Source organism: Chelonoidis abingdonii, chromosome 3, assembly GCF_003597395.2.
Source record: "Chelonoidis abingdonii isolate Lonesome George chromosome 3, CheloAbing_2.0, whole genome shotgun sequence".
Lineage (NCBI taxonomy): Eukaryota > Metazoa > Chordata > Testudines > Testudinidae > Chelonoidis > Chelonoidis abingdonii.
Window position 1 is genome coordinate 184461151 of NC_133771.1, and position 18072 is coordinate 184479222.

General features: G+C 47.0%; 1 long non-coding RNA gene across 1 annotated transcript; it reads left to right on the plus strand.

Annotated features, from left to right (window-relative positions):
• Nucleotides 1–458: 458 nt before the first annotated feature.
• On the plus strand, nucleotides 459–16209 carry LOC116825570 (uncharacterized). The gene is made up of 4 exons (XR_004373859.2): nucleotides 459–966; nucleotides 13057–13168; nucleotides 13337–13502; nucleotides 16112–16209. It is a non-coding gene; the product is annotated as an uncharacterized LOC116825570 (long non-coding RNA).
• The last annotated feature ends 1863 nt before the right edge of the window (nucleotides 16210–18072 follow it).

An 18072-nucleotide genomic window follows, 5' to 3' on the forward strand; every position in this document is an offset into this window, starting at 1 on the left:
TCTGAAATGTTTCAAGGGTTCACAACCCTCCACCATACTTTTATATAATAAGCATTTGCTGTAAGAACCATCAATCATTTAAAAGCTCTGGGTATTTGTAGTGTGGTCATGCTACATCCATTTTATTTCAGCACAAACCAAAAAACTTTAAGCATGAAAGAAACATGTTTAAAATAAATCACAAACTCCTTAAGACGGTCATTGACAGCTGCAAGGTTCCCTGCTCAGGAGGCTCATAGAATATCAGGATTGGTAGGGACCTCAGGATGTCATCTAATCCAACACCCTGCTCAAAGAAGGACCAATCCCTAGAAAGATTTTTGCCCCAAGTGGCCCCTTCTCAAGGATTGAGCTCACAACCCTGCATTTAGTGGGCCAGTGTGCAAACCACTGAACTATCCCTCCCCCCCTGAGAAGAGAGAGACAGTAGTATTAAGAATATCTGTGTATGGTGATTTTACTGTTTAATATTATAATAAAATGCTACAGTGCCCTTGTTTTTTCATTGAAAAAGGAAAATTTATTTTAATGAAGTTTTAGTCAAAAGCATCCCAGTTGTGCAGAGAATTTAATTTTCACCTCAGACCACAAAAAGGAATGTTTGGGGAGGGGTGCCTAAATTCCTTAAGTATCTATTATTTAAGACTTTTAGTGATCAAATCAACTTGCTAATTACAGACATTGAAGTTTGTTTGAAACAAAGAGTTAGGATGATATAACCCCCCTCCTTTTGGTGGGGGGAGGGAAGACTGCCCTCTTATAACAGAAACTATCTTGAACAGAATAGCTGCTGCTGGACTGCAAGATGAGGTATGTTGCTTGTTTTTAACTCTGAAAATATATATTATAAAACATACATTACTCTTTGTCCATGCTGTCCTTACTAATACTGATACCTGTCCTTATTGCAATGTGATCTGTTTAGCATGGAAACAGCAACCTCAAGCTGTATTTTACCAGGGCAAGGTAAAACTCCATTTTTAATTATAGTTGTGCTTAACACTGTTTAATAAAAAACAAACAACTGGTATTAAACAGGTTGTATAAGGGTTGGATGCATTTGGGGAATAATATTAACTAAAATTGTGCTTGTTCTTTAACCCAAAGGCCCAAATATACATGGGGTGAAAACAGAATAACCATGTGCAGCATCGCTTTACTCTGTGATGGAAGTTAAATTTCTAGAATTTGGTTTTTAAATGCGTGTGTTTTTAAAATGGTCTAAAAAGTTGGTTTTAAAGTTTAAATTGTGAGTTAGGGGTCTGTGCACGACATAAATGTAGATTTATTGAAAACTATTTTGTTGCAAACTGTCAGTTTGGTGTGTTTAAAACTATGGGAGGTGGGGTCTAGTCTGTGCAAAATGAATTTCAAAATAGTTTAAAAGAAGATGGTTTTAATGTATAAATTATTGTTGGTAAGTTAGGGGCCTGTGCAAGACATAGTGGTGGTATGTGTGGGAGGATTAAAAAATATTTTGTTGGAGTGTTTAAAGCTATCATGGGGCTAGAACAACCCATCACCCCGGTGGTGGGGCAAGGGTGTGGTAGCCCTGCAGTTAATATGGTTGCGCTCAGCCTCAGGGCTGCATGGTCCAGTGGCCGGCCCTACTAGGGAACCACTTGTCTGCAGGGAAGCAAGCCCAAATGGCCAAAGTCAATAGGTCACCCCAGGGTGGCGGGAAGTGCAGCCCTATGACCAGAGTTGATAGAGGGGGCTTTGATGGGCCACCCCCTGTAGAAGGGGGGGGGCAGCCAGGTAGGGGGACCCAAGCCCTCCCTGCTCCACTGGGTCCCCAAAGTTGGCCGGGAATCCACCCATACCACACTGACTGCTGCAGGGACACTGGCTAATCCGTCCCTGGCAACTTCCTACCACGACTCCTACAGCTGAAGTCAGGATGTCTTTGGGGACTCAGGGTGCCTCAGATGGTGGCTGCAATCTCCCTAGGGTATCCGCAGGTACCTGGGTGCCTGCCTGGGACATGTCCTGCTCCTTTGGTCCGGGTACCTGACTGCTCCTCAGCTGGAGCCAGCAAGATGTATCCTTCCTCTTTAGCAGTCAGCCCAGACTTAGCTAGGCTGCTCCCTTTTATAGTACAGAATCAGTTGCAGCATGTCCTGCAAAATCAAGGGACGTGGCTTCTGCTGCTATGAGTGCTGCCTTAACTCCTTCCACTCCAGTGCGGGGCCAGTACACCCTGTCACACATCCTTCACCTCAAGAGGGCACCTGTCTGGTATCCTTCCTTGTCCTCCTCCCTACCATGCCTTGAAAAGATGTCTGCATTGGCCTGTGCCTTGCCCAGTCAATGGAAGACCTGGAAATCATATGGCTGCAGGGAGAGGTACCAACGCATGATCTGGGCATTGGTGTCTTTCATGCTGTTAAGCCAGCAAAGGGGGGTGTGGTCTGTAATTAGCTGGAAGGGGTTCACCAGTAAGTAATAATGCAGGACTCCACTGCCCATTTCACAGCTAGTGCCTCTTTCTCGATGGTCAAATATCAAGTCTCCCTGGGGAATACTCTCTGGTTTAGATATTGGACCAGGTGTTCTTCACCATCAGCTTGTTGGGAGACGACAGCCCTGAGTCCCATTTCTGAGGCATCTGTCTGTAGAATGAAGGGCCTCGTAAAGTCTCGGTTGGTTAAAACTGGCTCTTGGGCTAGCCATTCCTTCCGTGTTAGGAAGGTTGTCTCGCATCTCTCAGACCAATGGTCTTTCTGTGGTTATGAATTCTTGGTCACGTCTGAGAGAACTAGTGTTGTGAAATTGGGTACGAACAGGTGGTAATACCCCGCCAGCCCTAGTAACTTCCTCACTTGCCTCTTTATCATGGTGCAGGCCTGTCTTTTAGGGTTTGCACTTTATCTACTGGGGCCTCAGCTTGCCACTGCCCACTGTATACCCTAGGTATGTCACCTCTTATTGAGCAAGGTGACATTTGACCAGGTTTATTGTGAGCCTGGCCTCTTTTAGGGCTCCTAACACATTGGCGATGTGCAGGAGATGGTCCTCCCAATTTGTGCTATATATCATGTGTCATCAATATATTCCACAGCACACTGGTCATGAGGCTGCAGGATGGAATTCTTTAGCTTCTGGAAGGTGGCAGCCTGAAAGGCATCATCGTGAAGTGAAACAGATCGAATGGTGTTGGGAAGGCCATATTTGCCCAAGAGTTTGGCATAATGGCTATTTGCCAGTACCCCTTTGTCAGATCGAGCATGGACAGGACCGTAGCCCTTCGTAGCCTAAGAGCTCCTCCACCCAGAGGATGGGGTATGCATCAAAGCGTGAGATGGTGTTGACTTTCCAAAAGTCGATATAAAAGCGTCTAGTCCCATCTGGCTTCAGGACCAGGACAATCAGGATACACCATTCACTTCTTTATTCTTCCACTACCCCCAGCTCCAGCATGGTATCTAATTCCCTCTGGACAGCCTCCCACATCTTCCTCCAGAGGGGTCGATGGCCCAATAAGGTGGCTATATGGTGGTGTGTGACTTATGTCCACCCAAGGCACGCAGATAAGATTTCTGGAAAGGCTACAAGACCTACTGTAGCTGTATCTGCTGCTCAGGGCTTAGCTTGGTGCCCATCGTGGCCAGCCCTGACTCTAGGAGTCCATCGACTAAAGGTCCCAATTCAGGCGCCAGAGAGAAAGGCATAATGGGCAAGCCCTTCCTGGCCTTTCATACCTTCAGCAGGTTAACGTGGTATATGCGTGTCTCTTTCTGTTACCCTGGTAATCAGATCTCATAGTCTACCAGTCCCACACATCCGGTGACCTCGTAGGATCCCTGCCACTTGGCCATCATTTTGGACTCGTGGGAGGGTAACAAGAGTAGGACTTGATCTCCCAGCTCGACCTTGCAGAGTTTGGCCCCCTTGTTGTAGTGCTGTTCTTGTATGTGTTGAGTCTGTAAAAGATTCCTTTGGGTGAAAGTCCCCAGAGTATGGAGTCACTCATGCCGTTGCAACACATAGCAGACCACCCTCGTGACCCGGGTCTCTTGCTCCTCCCAATTCTCCCAAATGAGGTCGAGGATGCCATGGAGTTGACACCCATAGAGAAGCTTGAAGGGGGAGAAGTCAGTTGATGTATGGGTACCTCCCATATGACAAACAGCAGGGCCAGGAGCAACCTGTCCTAGTGTCAGAGGTCATCTTCCACAAACTTAGTTGGCAATCATTGGGCCGAGACCGAGACTAGAACTGCCCACCTGAGGCTGATGATTACAATAAAGGGGAAATGCCAAAGGATCACAGTGCTCACTCCTCAGGATGTCAGAGAGGGAAACGAGTGTGGTACAGCTATGCTTCTGCAGGGTGTAGTTGAGCTTCTGCTACAATAAACCGAGCCGTAACCGAAGACTCCAGTCTCTGTGTGTTCCTGTGTGTGTCCGTTGGCCATGTCTGAAGACATAGGATACCCAACAGGTTCCTCCCCTCTGCTCCGGACAAAGTCCCTGCTGGTCTCCAGTTCTGTCAGGGCATCCTCTATGGAGGTCTCTGCCCAGGGTTGTGGTCTGTCTGGGGCCACAGGGGGGTCAGAAGGGCTCTCCCCGGGTCAGAATCTGCTGATCAGCCAAGTAGCCCTCTGCACAGCGCTGCTTGCCTTGTCTGTACCCAGGTTTCACTGCCTGTGATCCCTTAGGAGCTCCTTGAACCAAAGCCAGTTGTTCCCCAGGATCACAGGATATGCTAATCTGGGGGTGACATCAACCTGGAGGACTGCATCATGTGGGGTAATCTCCATTTTAACCCTAGCCGTGGGGTAGAGCCATATCTCCCCATGGATGCACTGCAACTGTATCTCCTTCCCTGTGGGCTCGGGGTTAGGTACCACACCATCTTGGATGAGGGTCTGGCTGCATCTGGTGTCCACCAGGGCCAGCATCGGGGTCCCATTTACACTTACAAGGATCACTAGTTTCTCTGGGCCCTTCCTGTTGGCTTGGGGGTTGGCCACCCATACTTTGCCCATACCTGGATTGTAGTTACGGCGATCTCGGCGAAAGTGTCCCTCTTGCCCACACTCATGGAACCGGTCCCCAGACTCCCCCTGTGGGTACACCCATCCAAGGTTTGGAGTAGGAGCTGTGTTCTCCCCAGTTCATTGTGGCAGGAGCTCCCTTCAGCTGGACCATCCTTCCCCTTTCAGTGTTGCTGGCTTGGGGGATTGTGGCTCCGGGGTTTCTGCCACCAGATAGTCCTCCATTAATTCAACAGCTTCAGCAAGGGTCGCCGGCCAATGCCGCTGGACCCACTCCTTCCCTCCGCTGGGAAGTATCTGGGTGAATTGCTTGGAGATCATGGTTTTGATCGCTTAGGCCCCCGACTGTTTCTTGGAGTTTAGTCACCACCAGGTACAGTCCCAGAGACACTGAGCCACCACCGTTGGCCTGCCTCCAGGAGGGTACCATTCCCGGTGGAAATGCTGGTGGTAGGTCTCAGGGCTGATGCCTGTCTGGTCCAAGACCATGGCCTTTCCCTTCCAGTATTCTAGGGCATTCAGTGTGTCCATACTGCGGTATGCGCACTGAGCTGGACCTGTCAAGTAGGGGGCCAGCAGGTTGGCCGAGTGTTTGGAAGGCCATCATGCAGCATTGGCTACCCTCTCAAAAGTCATTAGAAAGGCCTCTGGGTCATCTCCAGGCCTAATCTCTGTAAATCGCACCGTGAGGTTGGCAGGGAGCATTCCTGCATCTGCTCCCACCAAGCCAGGGAGATGGGCCCCTCCAGGCCACAACAATTGTGCCATTTACTGTACCAACTGCTCCTGCTGAGTCTGGTGCTGGTTGGCCAGCTCACACATCAGCTGTTGCTGCTGGGCAGTGATCTGCTGTATCAGTTGTGCTTGGCATTGCTGCTGCTGGGTTGTCTGTAGTTGTTCGTGCTCTAACAACCAATTCAATAATTTGTTGGTCTCCATCTTGCTTCGCAGTGGTTAACAAGCAAAGGGAACTCTAAGCTTGTTTCTTCTTCGAGTGCTGTCCCTGTGGGTGCTCCATTCTAGGTGACGGTGCGTCCTGGCGCTGTCGATCGGAGATTTTCGGTAGCAGTGCCTGGTTGGGGCACACACCCAGATGATATCTCCCGTCTAGTTGGAATCTTCCTGAGTGCGTGCGCCCCACACCCACCTCAGTTCCTTCTCAACCATCCTCGGCTGAAGACGGGACTCTGGGCAGTGCTACTTTCTCTTCCCTGATATCTATAGGAAACAGTAACAAAGAATATAAAAATAATTATTAATTACTTCCCAGTTGTTTCCCTTCCTTTAGTATAGTTACATAGTTAGTTACTTTGTTAAAAAAAACAAAAAAACCCTCAGGCTTGTCTCCCATTGAGACACTCTTCTGTAACTCATAATGCCAGGACCTTCAGGTTTCAAAAGATGCATCTCCTGTCAGGACTCCACACCACGCTCAGATGGCCACTCTCATTGTGTGAAGTGCCTCGGGGACACCCACATCCCCGTGAAGTGCCTCCATTGTGCGAGCCTCAAGTCAAGAGCTCGCTGTGACAGGGATCTGCTCCTCAAGATCATCATGATGGAAAAATCCCTGCAGCCGCTGTTCGAGACGGGAAAGGTAGAACCCGCTCCCACATGCTCCCCAGCCAGATCGGAACTGGTGGGAAGTGTTGCTTCACCCTCCCTGCAGCGGAGGCAAGAAGCTCAACAGTCTCACAGATGCGACTCTAACAAGGGTAGGGGGTCTCTGGCGAGATCCCTACCCCCTGTGCTGACAGCCTGAAAGACAGCTATTTCAGCCTCTCCTAATGCCTCAGGAACCGCTCTGACAGAGCTTAGAGGCAGGGACCAGACCTCCCGTGCGGAGAAGGCACCTACTGACTCGGTCCCCTCAGCGCTGCAAACGACTGCGGCATGGACAACTCACTCCTCTTCAGCACCGAGAAAGGCTACAGCACCAGCACCACATTCCTCCTCAGCACTGGCAACGGCCGCGGTGCCGGCAGCGCGTTCGGCTCCAACACCCAGAATGGCCACGGCACTTACAGCCTGGTCAGTTTCAGCGCTAAAAGTGGCCGCGGTCCCGCCAGCGCACTCTGGCTCAACAACGAAAATAGCTGCAGTGCAGACAGCGCGATCAGCCTTGGCATCACGAAGGTCGGCACCCAGCCACTCTTCTGCCCGCACACCAGCAGCAGACCTCCTGCAGGGCACCTCTAGGCAAAACACAGCAGGACACTCTCTCTCACTCTCCCCGACTAAAGAGCTAGAGCAGAGAGCAGGCTTAGCTCAGCCTAGGGAGCAGAAGCAACAGCTTCTCACTCAAAGTGACCTTTTGGTGCCACCTGAGCCACATTCTCTGCTCCTAGATACAGAGGACTCCTTTCTTGACCTGCCACTTTCTCCACCTGAACTGGCTTTCACCGACCGTGACCTTGAGCTACAGCAGCAAGCGGAGTTCTCCCCTCCTGCTTCTCCTCCACAGGCACCTTTACCACCTCTGGTCATGGCTCAAGCTCAGAAGCCTCAGTTTCCCTATGTTGCCCCCCCATGGGCAATGCCTGGGTTCTCCTACCCCATGCCTTGGCTGCAGTGGTACCCGTGGCAGAATCCTCCTACCAATCATCTGCCATCGGTGCCTCAATCTCCTGCTCCATCCATTTCCAGGGTGCCTAAGCCCCCTCCTGAGACAGGGAGCTACGCACCATATCCTGACTCACCTAACCCTAACTCTGCGTTAGCCTCAGATGAAGCTATCCTCCCTCCACCTCCACAGACCGTGGACGACTGAAAACAATTTCAAGATCTTTTTAGGAGGGTTGCACTTAGTCAGGATATCCCCTTGGAAGAAGTTCAGGAGACTCAGCACAAACTCCTCAAAATCCTTCAACCATCTGCACCCTCGAAAATTGGGCTCCCTATAAACGAAGCACTCATAGAGCCTGCTGACACTCTCTGGCAAACCCCAGCTTCCCTAGTACCAACTTGTAAGAAGGTCGAACGTAAATACTATGTTCTTGCAAAGGACGCAGACTTCCTTTTTTCTCATCCACCACCGAACTCTCTTGTCATTGATGCAATTGCACAGCAGACCAAACAGTCACAATATCGACCCACCCCGCAAGACAAGGACCTTAGACGCCTTGATGTCCTGGGCCGCAAGGTTTATACATCCTCTACACTACAATTCAGGATTGCAAACTATTCTGCTCTCCTCTCCAGCTATGATTTTGATAATTACAATAAGCTTTTTGAATTTGCCTCATACATCCCAGAGGACAGAAGAGCAGACTTCAAATTAATCCTGTCTGAGGGACAACCGATCTCCAGAATGGCCCTACAGGCATCCTTAGACACGGCGGACACAACAGCCCGTACCACTGCAACTGCTGTGGTTATGCGCAGATCCTCCTGGCTCTCTGCATCAGGAATTCCTAAAGAGCTCCAGATCAAAGTGGAGGATCTCCCCGTTGATAAGGAAAAACTCTTCTCGAAAAAAACTGATGAACTCCTCCACACTATGAAAGACTCGAGCACGACACTCTGCACCCTGGGCATTCACCCATCACTTTCCAGAAGACAACGATACGAACCCTACCAAAGACCACGCACACATCAGTACTATCGCCCTCAATCCAGACCATATGACATAACTAGAAATCGTACTAGACCTCCCAAACGCAGACAAAATCAAAATCAAGCCACCACCTTCCGGCCACCAGGCAATAAACAACAGTTTTGAAGCTTTGGTCGAGGGTCTGCATGACCACCCCTTGATTCCACCACTTACTTGTCCATTTGGCCACCGTCTCCAGTATTTCCAACATGCTTGGCAGTGGATTACACAGGACTGCTGGGTCCTCGAAATAGTTCAGACTGGTTACTCCATCCCATTCATATCCTACCCTCCTACCCTTTCCCCTTTACCCCGTCCCTCTTCACGGACCCCTCTCACGAGCAGTTACTTCGCACAAAAGTGGCACACCTTCTGCAACTAGGTGCAGTGGAACCTGTGCTGATGCAACACCAAGGGACAGGGTTCTACTCCCATTACTTTCTAATGCAGAAGAAAACCGGGGGATGGAGGCCTATACTAGACCTACAACAACTGAACAAATTTGTGAGGACACAGCGATTCAAAATGGTTACATTGGGCACAATAATACCTGCATTGGATCAAGGGGACTGGTTCACAGCCCTCGACCTACAAGATGCTTACTTCCATATATCAATACATCCAGCTCACAGACTCTTCCTACGATTCACAATCGGTCAGGATCATTTCCAATACAGAGTTCTCCCTTTTGGACTCTCCACAGCTCCAAGAGTTTTTTCCAAGACCTTAGCCGTGGTTGTGGCTCACCTACGCAAACACAGGGTCACACTTTTCCCCTACCTGGACGATTGCCTCATCAGGGGCGACTCCTATGGTGAGACACTTCAAGCCACGTGCTTCACCATCTCTATTTTTCACAGCCTAGGCCTCCAAATAAACATCCAAAAATCTACCCTGATACCCATGCAACAGATCGAATTCATTGGAGCTCGTCTCGACTCAACCCAGAGCAGGGCCTCGCTCCCATACAACAGATTCCTCGCTATCACGCAGCTCATACGTACGCTCTCTATTCGTCCCAGGATGGAAGCAAGAATCTGCCTACAGCTCCTTGGTCACATGGCAGCTACCACCTTTGTGGTCCAACACGCCAGGCTACATATGAGATGCCTCCAAGGTTGGCTCAACTCCAGTTTAAAACCCAGCAGACATCCCTTAGGGATGCTGCTAACTCCTCCACCTCATGTTATAACTTCCCTAAAATGGTGGACAAGTCCAGAAAACCTCTGCACAGGGGTTTCCTTCCAGCAACGATCCCCAACGCTCATGCTCACCATGGATGCTTCCCTGATTGGCTGGGGAGCGCATCTAGCAGAACACAGGGTGCAAGACCGGTGGTCTGCATCAGAGACACATCGACACATAAATCTCTTAGAGCTCAGAGCAGTGAGGAGAGCATGCCTTCACTTTCTTCCCCTCACAAAGAACAAATACCTGCGAGTCTTAACAGACAACATAGCATGTATGTATTACATAAACAGACAAGGGGGAGCACGATCACATTCCCTCTGCATGGAAGCCATTTGACTACGGAATTGGTGCATATGACATCGAATACAGATCATTGCTTCCTACCTACCAGGCTGTCACAACACTACTGCTGACGCACTCAGCAGACACTTCTCGACGGAACACGAATGGGAATTGCACCCCGCAGTACTCCAACAGCTTTTCTCCCACTGGGGCATGCCGTCAATAGACCAGTTTGCCACGACCCAAAACAGAACATGCCCCCTGTTTCGCTCCAGGGCGGGACTCAGGAATGCATCCTTAGGGGATGCATTCCTCATCCCATGGGACAACTACCTCCTGTACACCTTCCCACCTATCCCTCTACTACACAGGGTTCTTCGGAAGATCGTGGACAACAAGGCCCAGGTCATCCTTATTGCCCCAGCTTGGCCAAGACAGACGTGGTACCCCTACCTTCTCCACATGTCCTCCCATCACCCATAGGCTCTCCCCAACAGGCCAGACCTCCTTTATCAGGACAACAGATGAGTCCTTCAGCCCCAGCTCCAAAAGCTCCACCTCACAGCCTGGTTCCTTCATGGTTCCAAACCCATGAACTAGCCTGTTCCGAGCAAGTCTAGTATGTCCTCCTGCACAGCCGGAGAGGCTCCACTCGTAAAACCTACCTTCAGAAGTGGAGATGTTTCGCTCTTTGGTGCTCGCATAAACATTTAGTGCCCCATAATGTGACCCTCCCTAACATTCTAGACTACCTCCTGAAACTAAAACAGGACGGACTCTGGCTCAGCTCTGTCAAAGTGCACCTGGCGGCGTTTACCACCTTCCATGATCTATTGGATGGGTACTCACTCTTTACACACCCCACCATTAAACGCTTTCTCTCTGGCCTGCAAAATCTTTACCCTGAAATTCATCCAACAGTGGCTACATGGAATCTTAACCTCATTCTTCATGCTCTCATGAAACCTCCATTTGAGCCGTTGGCTACCTCCTCTCACCTCCATATGTCCATGAAGGTGGCTTTCCTAGTCGCCATAACATCAGCGAGGAGAGTTGGTGAAATGAGTGCCCTCATGGCCCTACCCTCCCTACTCAATCTTCTCCAAGGATAAAGTCACTTTGAGACCACATCGTAAATTTCTTCCTAAGGTGGTGTCGACCTTCCACCTCAACCAACCTATATAGCTACCTACTTTCTATCCCAAACCTCACAAAACTCCGCAGGATGCAACCCTGCATACTCTCGACGTGATGAGAGCAATTGCCTTTTATTTAGAACGGACTAAACCATTTCGCAAATCTCCACGACTCTTCGTTTCCATTGCCGAAAGATCAAAGGGCACGGCCATCTCTAAACAAAGTCTATCCAAGTGGATCTCTGACTGCATCAGATCCTGTTACCGGGCAAAGAATCTTCAACCACCCGACAACATTAGAACCCATTCCACTAGAGCCATATCGGCATCCATTGCCTTCTTACACAACGTTCCCGTTCCTGATATCTGCAAGGTGGCTGGCTACATGGTCATCTGAACGCACGTTTGCAAAACACTATGCTCTCACGCAAGACACCTCGGCAGACGCAATAGTAGGCCATACAGTACTATCTTCAGTATTCACTGCCGCATCTCCAAAGTCCCACCAACCATAGTGGGTACTGCTACACATTCACCTAGAGTGGAGCACCCACAGGGACAGCACTCGAAGAAGAAGAGAAAGTTACTCACCTTGCAGTAACTGAGGTTCTTCGAGATGTGTGTCCCTGTGGGTGCTCCACTCCCCACCCTCCTCCCCTCTACCTTGGAGTACTAGTCGGATGCTCCATGGTAGAGAAGGAACTGAGGAGGGTGTGGGGTGCACGCACTCAGGAAGATTCCAACTAGACGGGAGATACCATCTAGGTGCGTGTGCCCCAACCAGGCACTGCTATTGAAAATCTCCAATCGACAGCGCTGGGACACACCATCACCTAGAGTGGAGCACCCACAGGGACACACATCTCGAAGAACCTCAGTTACTGCAAGGTGAGTAACTTTCTCCTCAGGCAGTCCCCCCTCACTCAGGGCCTTTTAGCAGGTCCCAACTGTTACCAGTATTCTCCACCACATGTCGCAAGGCCAATACACCCAGTCACCCTGGGGGTGAGGCAAGGGCATGGTAGCCCCATGGCTAAGTTAATATGGTTGTGCTCAGCCTCAGGGCTGCGTGGTCCAATGGCTGGCACCACTAGGGCTCCACTTGTCTGGAGTGCGGCCTAATGGTCCCTCAGTCCAGGTACCTGGCTGCTGCTTGGCTGGAGCCAGCGAGGTACATCCTTCCTCTTCGGCTGTCAGTACAGACTGAGCTAGGCTACTCCCTTTTATACTGCAGCAGCAGTTGGAGCAGGCCCAGCAGGGTTGAAGTGGTGTGGCTTCTGCTGTTAAGAGTGCTGCCTTAGTCTCTTCCACTCCAGTGCAGAACTAGTATCCTGTCACAAAAGCATTGGGGTTTTTACTCTGCAAAATGTGTTTTTTGTTTGTGTTTTAAAATGGTTAAAGTTGTTGGTGATTTAGGTGCCTATGTTAGAGATAAGTGTGGGATTCTTGATGTGTTTTGTTGCAAAACTGTTTGGTTTTGAGTGTTTTAAACTACTGGTGTTTTTACTCAGCAACATGTGTAAAAAAATTTAAATGGGTTGTTTGTTATTTAATTAGTTTTAATGTTTAAATTATTGTTGGTGATTTAGGGGGGCCTATCCAAGACATAGTTATGAGGGGGCTTAAAGTATTTTATTGCACACTTTGTTTTGATGTGTATGGTGGAAACAAGTGCTTATATTAAAAATGTCTAGATTTTGGAGAAACACTAGTGGTAGAAATAAACCAAAACCTGTGTTTTTTTTTAAATCTATGACTTTTTAAATAGAAAAACCACCCTAAAGAGTATTTTATTTGTAAATGTTTACAGGATCATTTTCATGCATTTTATAATAATTTTGTCTGCTCCACAGTATGGTCAAAGCATGAGAGACCCTTAGACCAAAGGGTAAACAAGATCAAAAGAAAGAGACAGCTGAAAAGGAAAATTCACCAGCATCAAGAGCTGACAGATGGAAGAAGCCAGTAAATATATTTTGCTTATTTGTTTGGTTGTTTATGCAGTTTTGTATTTTAAGCAAATGCATAGGTGTGAGTGAGAAAGATTGGAAAGTTAAGTTTTTTGTGGGTTTTGTGAATTTTTTAAAATGTTTATTTGACACTAAATTGGAAGATCTCTGTTTTCCTAATCAGGCCTGGGCAACTCACTTGATGATGCCATAGTTAGAGCTACAGGGACATCTCCAGTAGAACCACCAAAGAACCAGGAATCTGCTCTGAGACCTTTAACAGTGAAGAGTGCAGACTTAGCATCCAAAGCTCAGATACGTAAAACCCAAGGACAAAACAAAAGTCTCTGGTAAAAGGCAACAACACAAACACAGTTCCTCAGTAGTCGACATCTACTGAGAAAACTGAGTGAAAACACACACATTCACAACACAGAGCACATGCTTTATGGGTTGTGAATAAAAAAAAACGAGGACTGAAAGCTCCTGCATTATGAAATATCTAAAAATTATTACAAACTATTTTCCCATCTCAATAAGCTAGGCATAGCTCTTTGGTATTTAAAGAGATTTGGAAAAAATATGACACTTTGTTCAGAAAGCTGATGGGTGTTGTATCATCAGGATTTCTAAAAGAAAGGATGACTAGAAACTACATCAAAAGTGAAAAAGCTCTTTGGGGTAACTTTGAAAAATAGTTCAGTTTTCCCGAGGTTGGTTCTGAGCAGGCACGACTAGTTGTGGACAGGAGCTCAGGTAGAAGGGGCATCCTCAAGGGTACACATCAGCTGAGGTGTAAACAAAAGGGGGGACAGCATTTGGGGGATAAACAGACATCTGCCAAAAAGTTAGGATGAGAGTTGTAAATTTTTTTAAAAAGGCTAAAGAGGTGATGAGGAGAAAAACAAAACAAAACAAAAAGAGATGCCCCCTAGTGGAGGCTCTCAAACTGGCATTTCTGAGAATGGGGAGGTGGAATCTGACTCTGGGTTCCTGCGAGGCGGTAGTGACTCTCACATAGATTCTGATTTAGAAAATTGCCCAGAAGAGTCTCTTGATGGGTCTCCATCTGCTCCTGATAATCCTTCTGATGGCCCCTTGGAGGCTGACTCTCTAAATAGCATCTGATGTAGAAAATGCACCTGCTGGTTCTATAGAGGAACTCCCAAATAACCCTGAAAAAGCAGATGAGGACCCACAAACAGACATGTATGTGGAACAAGTGAGAAGTTGGCAACGGGAATTACCTCGATTTAGAGGGTTAGGTGTATTGTGAGGAATTTAGTTTTGTCAGCTTGGCAGGTCATTGAAGCCATACATAAGGAAATACAGCTAGTTTTTGATGGCATTAACAGTGGGCTATTACATTCATGCATGTTTAGAGAGTCATAATTTAACCAATTCTTTATTTCTGGTAAGAAAAACTAGGGATGACCTGTCTCCTGCAGATATTTTAAATCAAGCCTCTAAGCTGTTACAGAGTAATAGAGAAATGCATGTTGATGGGATGTTACACCTCATTGATGATCAGGTGGCAAGAGCAAACAGGACAAATGTCAAGTTTTGCCAAAAAAGTCAGGATGGCCGGGACAGGACCTAAAAAAGGGACTGCCCCAGTTGAAATGGGATGTATGGTCACCCTCAACTGAAGTGTCCTAGCTGTAGACTGTATTGTTGAGCCAAAGAATGTCTAGACAGGCATGTAGACTGTGCATCGAAAAAAACCAACCTCAAATGCCTGTCTAAAATTTTAATGTGAGAAGTGTCAGTCTTATGTAGACAAGGGTTACAGGTGCAAATTTTATACAGGTTACTGGTGCATTTTATAAACTCCATAAACTTCTTGCCCATGAAGCTTAGGAAGCTTGTGCAGGTGATGGGATTTGAAGGTGTAAATGGAGGCACTGTAAGCAGTGTCAGGGTTTGAATACTGATGATGTAGACAGTCACCTATGTTTTATGGACAGCATTAGAAAGCCCAAATCATCAGAAAAGTATTTTTTTTATGATTTTGTATGAATGTAGGAGAGGGGGTTATGAGTGTTTCATTACATTTTTGCTATGTTCCTAAAGCCAGAAAAATCCTGGAAATTTAAGGGCTGTGAGTGTCTTTCTACCTTTGTTACGATCTTTATCAGCAAAAGGTTCCAGGACTACACATTAATAGCACACAGTTCCAAAAGTTATGATGTATACTTCTTCATTAGACAGTTATTGAAGGAAAAGATGTGCACAGAACTGATAACTCAAGGTAGTAAGCTAATGTGTATGGAAGTTAAAGCCCTGGGTGTTCATTTTATAAACTCCGTAAACTTCTTGCCCATGAAGCTTAGGAAGCTCGTGCAGGCGATGGGGTTTGAAGGTTGCAAAGGGTATTTCCCACATGTTTTTAACACTTTAGAAAACCAAAATGACATGAGGCCAATGCTGGGGGAGGAGCACTATGGTGTCAACAGCATGATACCTGGGCAGAAAGTAGAATTTCTCAACTGGTATTGGGACAACCAATAGGAGACATTTGACTTGAAGAAAGAACACGTGTATTATTGTCAGTGGGATGTCAAAATTTTGAGATGAGCCTGTATTCTGTACAGAGAAGTGATCATGAAAATGACAGAGATGGGAGATATTGCAGAGAGAGACCCTGATATATTCATAGAGGTAAAATTGTGTATAGATCCTTTTGGGTACATAAAGCTGGCATCTGTCTATATGACAAAGTACAGGTTTATATTTTTACAGTCTAACATGGTAGACCTTCTATCTTTGGACAACTATCACAGGCAGAAAAAGAGATATTTGAAACCAGCCATTCAGTGGCTGTTTCCAGTCACAAAGAAAATATACAAACATAGCATGCATTACGGGGTGGGGAATTACAGGTAGGCCCCTATTTGCTAGATAGTTGCGCTGTCGTTGACTGGGTACGCATAGTCTTTAACAGGTGTTTTCTCCACAGCTGTTTCACTGGTTGTCATGAAAAAGCACAGAATCCTAGGATGGGGACAACTTTCAGGTTTCTTTATTACAAGATGCAACTCAAGACCAACTGTCTGAAAAGACCCTCTGAGAGCATAAGTGGGAGACAATAGTAGAAACAGATAGGGAGCTTGCTGATTTCTTAAACAAAGCCCAGTTGCCTCAGTCTTGGTGCCTAGTGATGCTCTTTTTGCTGGGAGGATTAACATTATCCACCTACATTACAAACCTAAGCCCAGTGAAGAAATCCACTATTACGATTTTACTAGCCTGTACCCTTTCGTAAACAAAAATCAAAGAATACCCAATTGGACACACCAATACAGTTCATGACAAATTTGGACCCCTCACAAATTATTTTGGAATTGCGAAAGTTAAAGTGTATCCCGTGAGGCCTCTTTCCCCGATGTTATCTGTCAGAGCGGGTGGCAAACTTATGTTCCCGCTCTGCCAAACTTCTGCCAAAACCGAGCAGCAGGAGATGTGCGCCCATACTGATGAGGAGAGAGTCATCCTGGGGACTTGGTGCACAGTGGAATTGAACATGGCTGTAGCAAAGGTGTATGCGATGGCAAAAATCTACAAAATCTGGAATTTTGAAGAAAAGCTTGACAAACTCTTTTCAGAGCACATAAAATTACACCTCCATCAGAAACAAGAGGCTTCAGAGTATCCCAGCTAGTGCACGGATGAAGAAAAACAAAATAAGTATGTTAATGATTTCTACTGGAAAGAAGGTGTGCATTTACGCCAACATGAGATCACGGTGAACCCCGCTAAGCGCCAAATCGCTAAACTGTTTTTAAATGCTCTCTGGGGTAAATTCGGCCAAAGAACAAACCTACCCAATACTAGCGTTGAGAGACACTGACGAACTCTTTCAATCCCTGTTTCCCCCCGCCCCCCAATTACGAGGTTTCATCCTGCAAGTTTGTCGATGACGAAACAGCATGCGTGTCTTGGAACCACGTGACAGACCAGTACTCTTTCTGGCAATACCAATGTCTTCGTAGCCTGTTTCACCACCGCTTACTTAGAACTATACAACCTGCTAGACAGGCTGCAAGAGTGGTGCCTGTACCATGACACTGACTCAGTGATATCTGTGAAGAGGGAGGGTGACTGAGACCCCTTTCTGGGGGATTATTTAGGGGACCTCAAATGCGAGATCCCGCCAGATCAACACATCACCGAGTTTGCGGCAGACAGTTCAAAAATGTACTGGTACAAGCTATCGGGAGGAAAAGCCTATATGAAAGTCAAAGGGATTTCCCTGAACATAGCAAACTGGGAAAAGATCAACTTTGACAGTTTGAAAGATCCAGACCTGAGAGAGAACACCCCAAAAACGATAGAGGTGCAAACATAAGGACCAGAATTAAGCGGCAAATAAAGACAAAGACCCTTAAGAAAACACAAAGTTGTTTACAACAAGAGGGGCCTTTAAAGAAGCCCTATGGCTTTTGAAAATGGATACATAGTGGAAATACCCCTTTTCTGTAATTCTCAAAGGGTCTAGAAACTGTGGAAAAAAGTTACTTTATAAGAAATGTGTTGTCAGTTATGCCCGAGAACATTATGTGCTGTTATAGTTGCTGGCAACCTCTGTATAAAAGTTGCTTGGTCAATATCCCTTTATTAATTTTGTGGAGGGCTGCCCTGAAGATTTTGACGATGACTGGCTATTTCTTACCCATACAAATAAATGTGATTATTGTAGATGTTCTGATGAACTCTGCTTGTGAAAGCAATAAAATTGAGAAAGCCTTTACCAAGTATGTGCACCGCAGGAACCTGAGCATTATGTATATAGTTCAGAACATAGTTTGTCAGGGGGGAAAAGAGTTGCATGATTAACCTAAATGCAAAGTACATGGTTCTGTTAAAAAAAACCCAGGGATAAATTACAAATCACTATGCTCGCTTGGCAAATGTACCCTG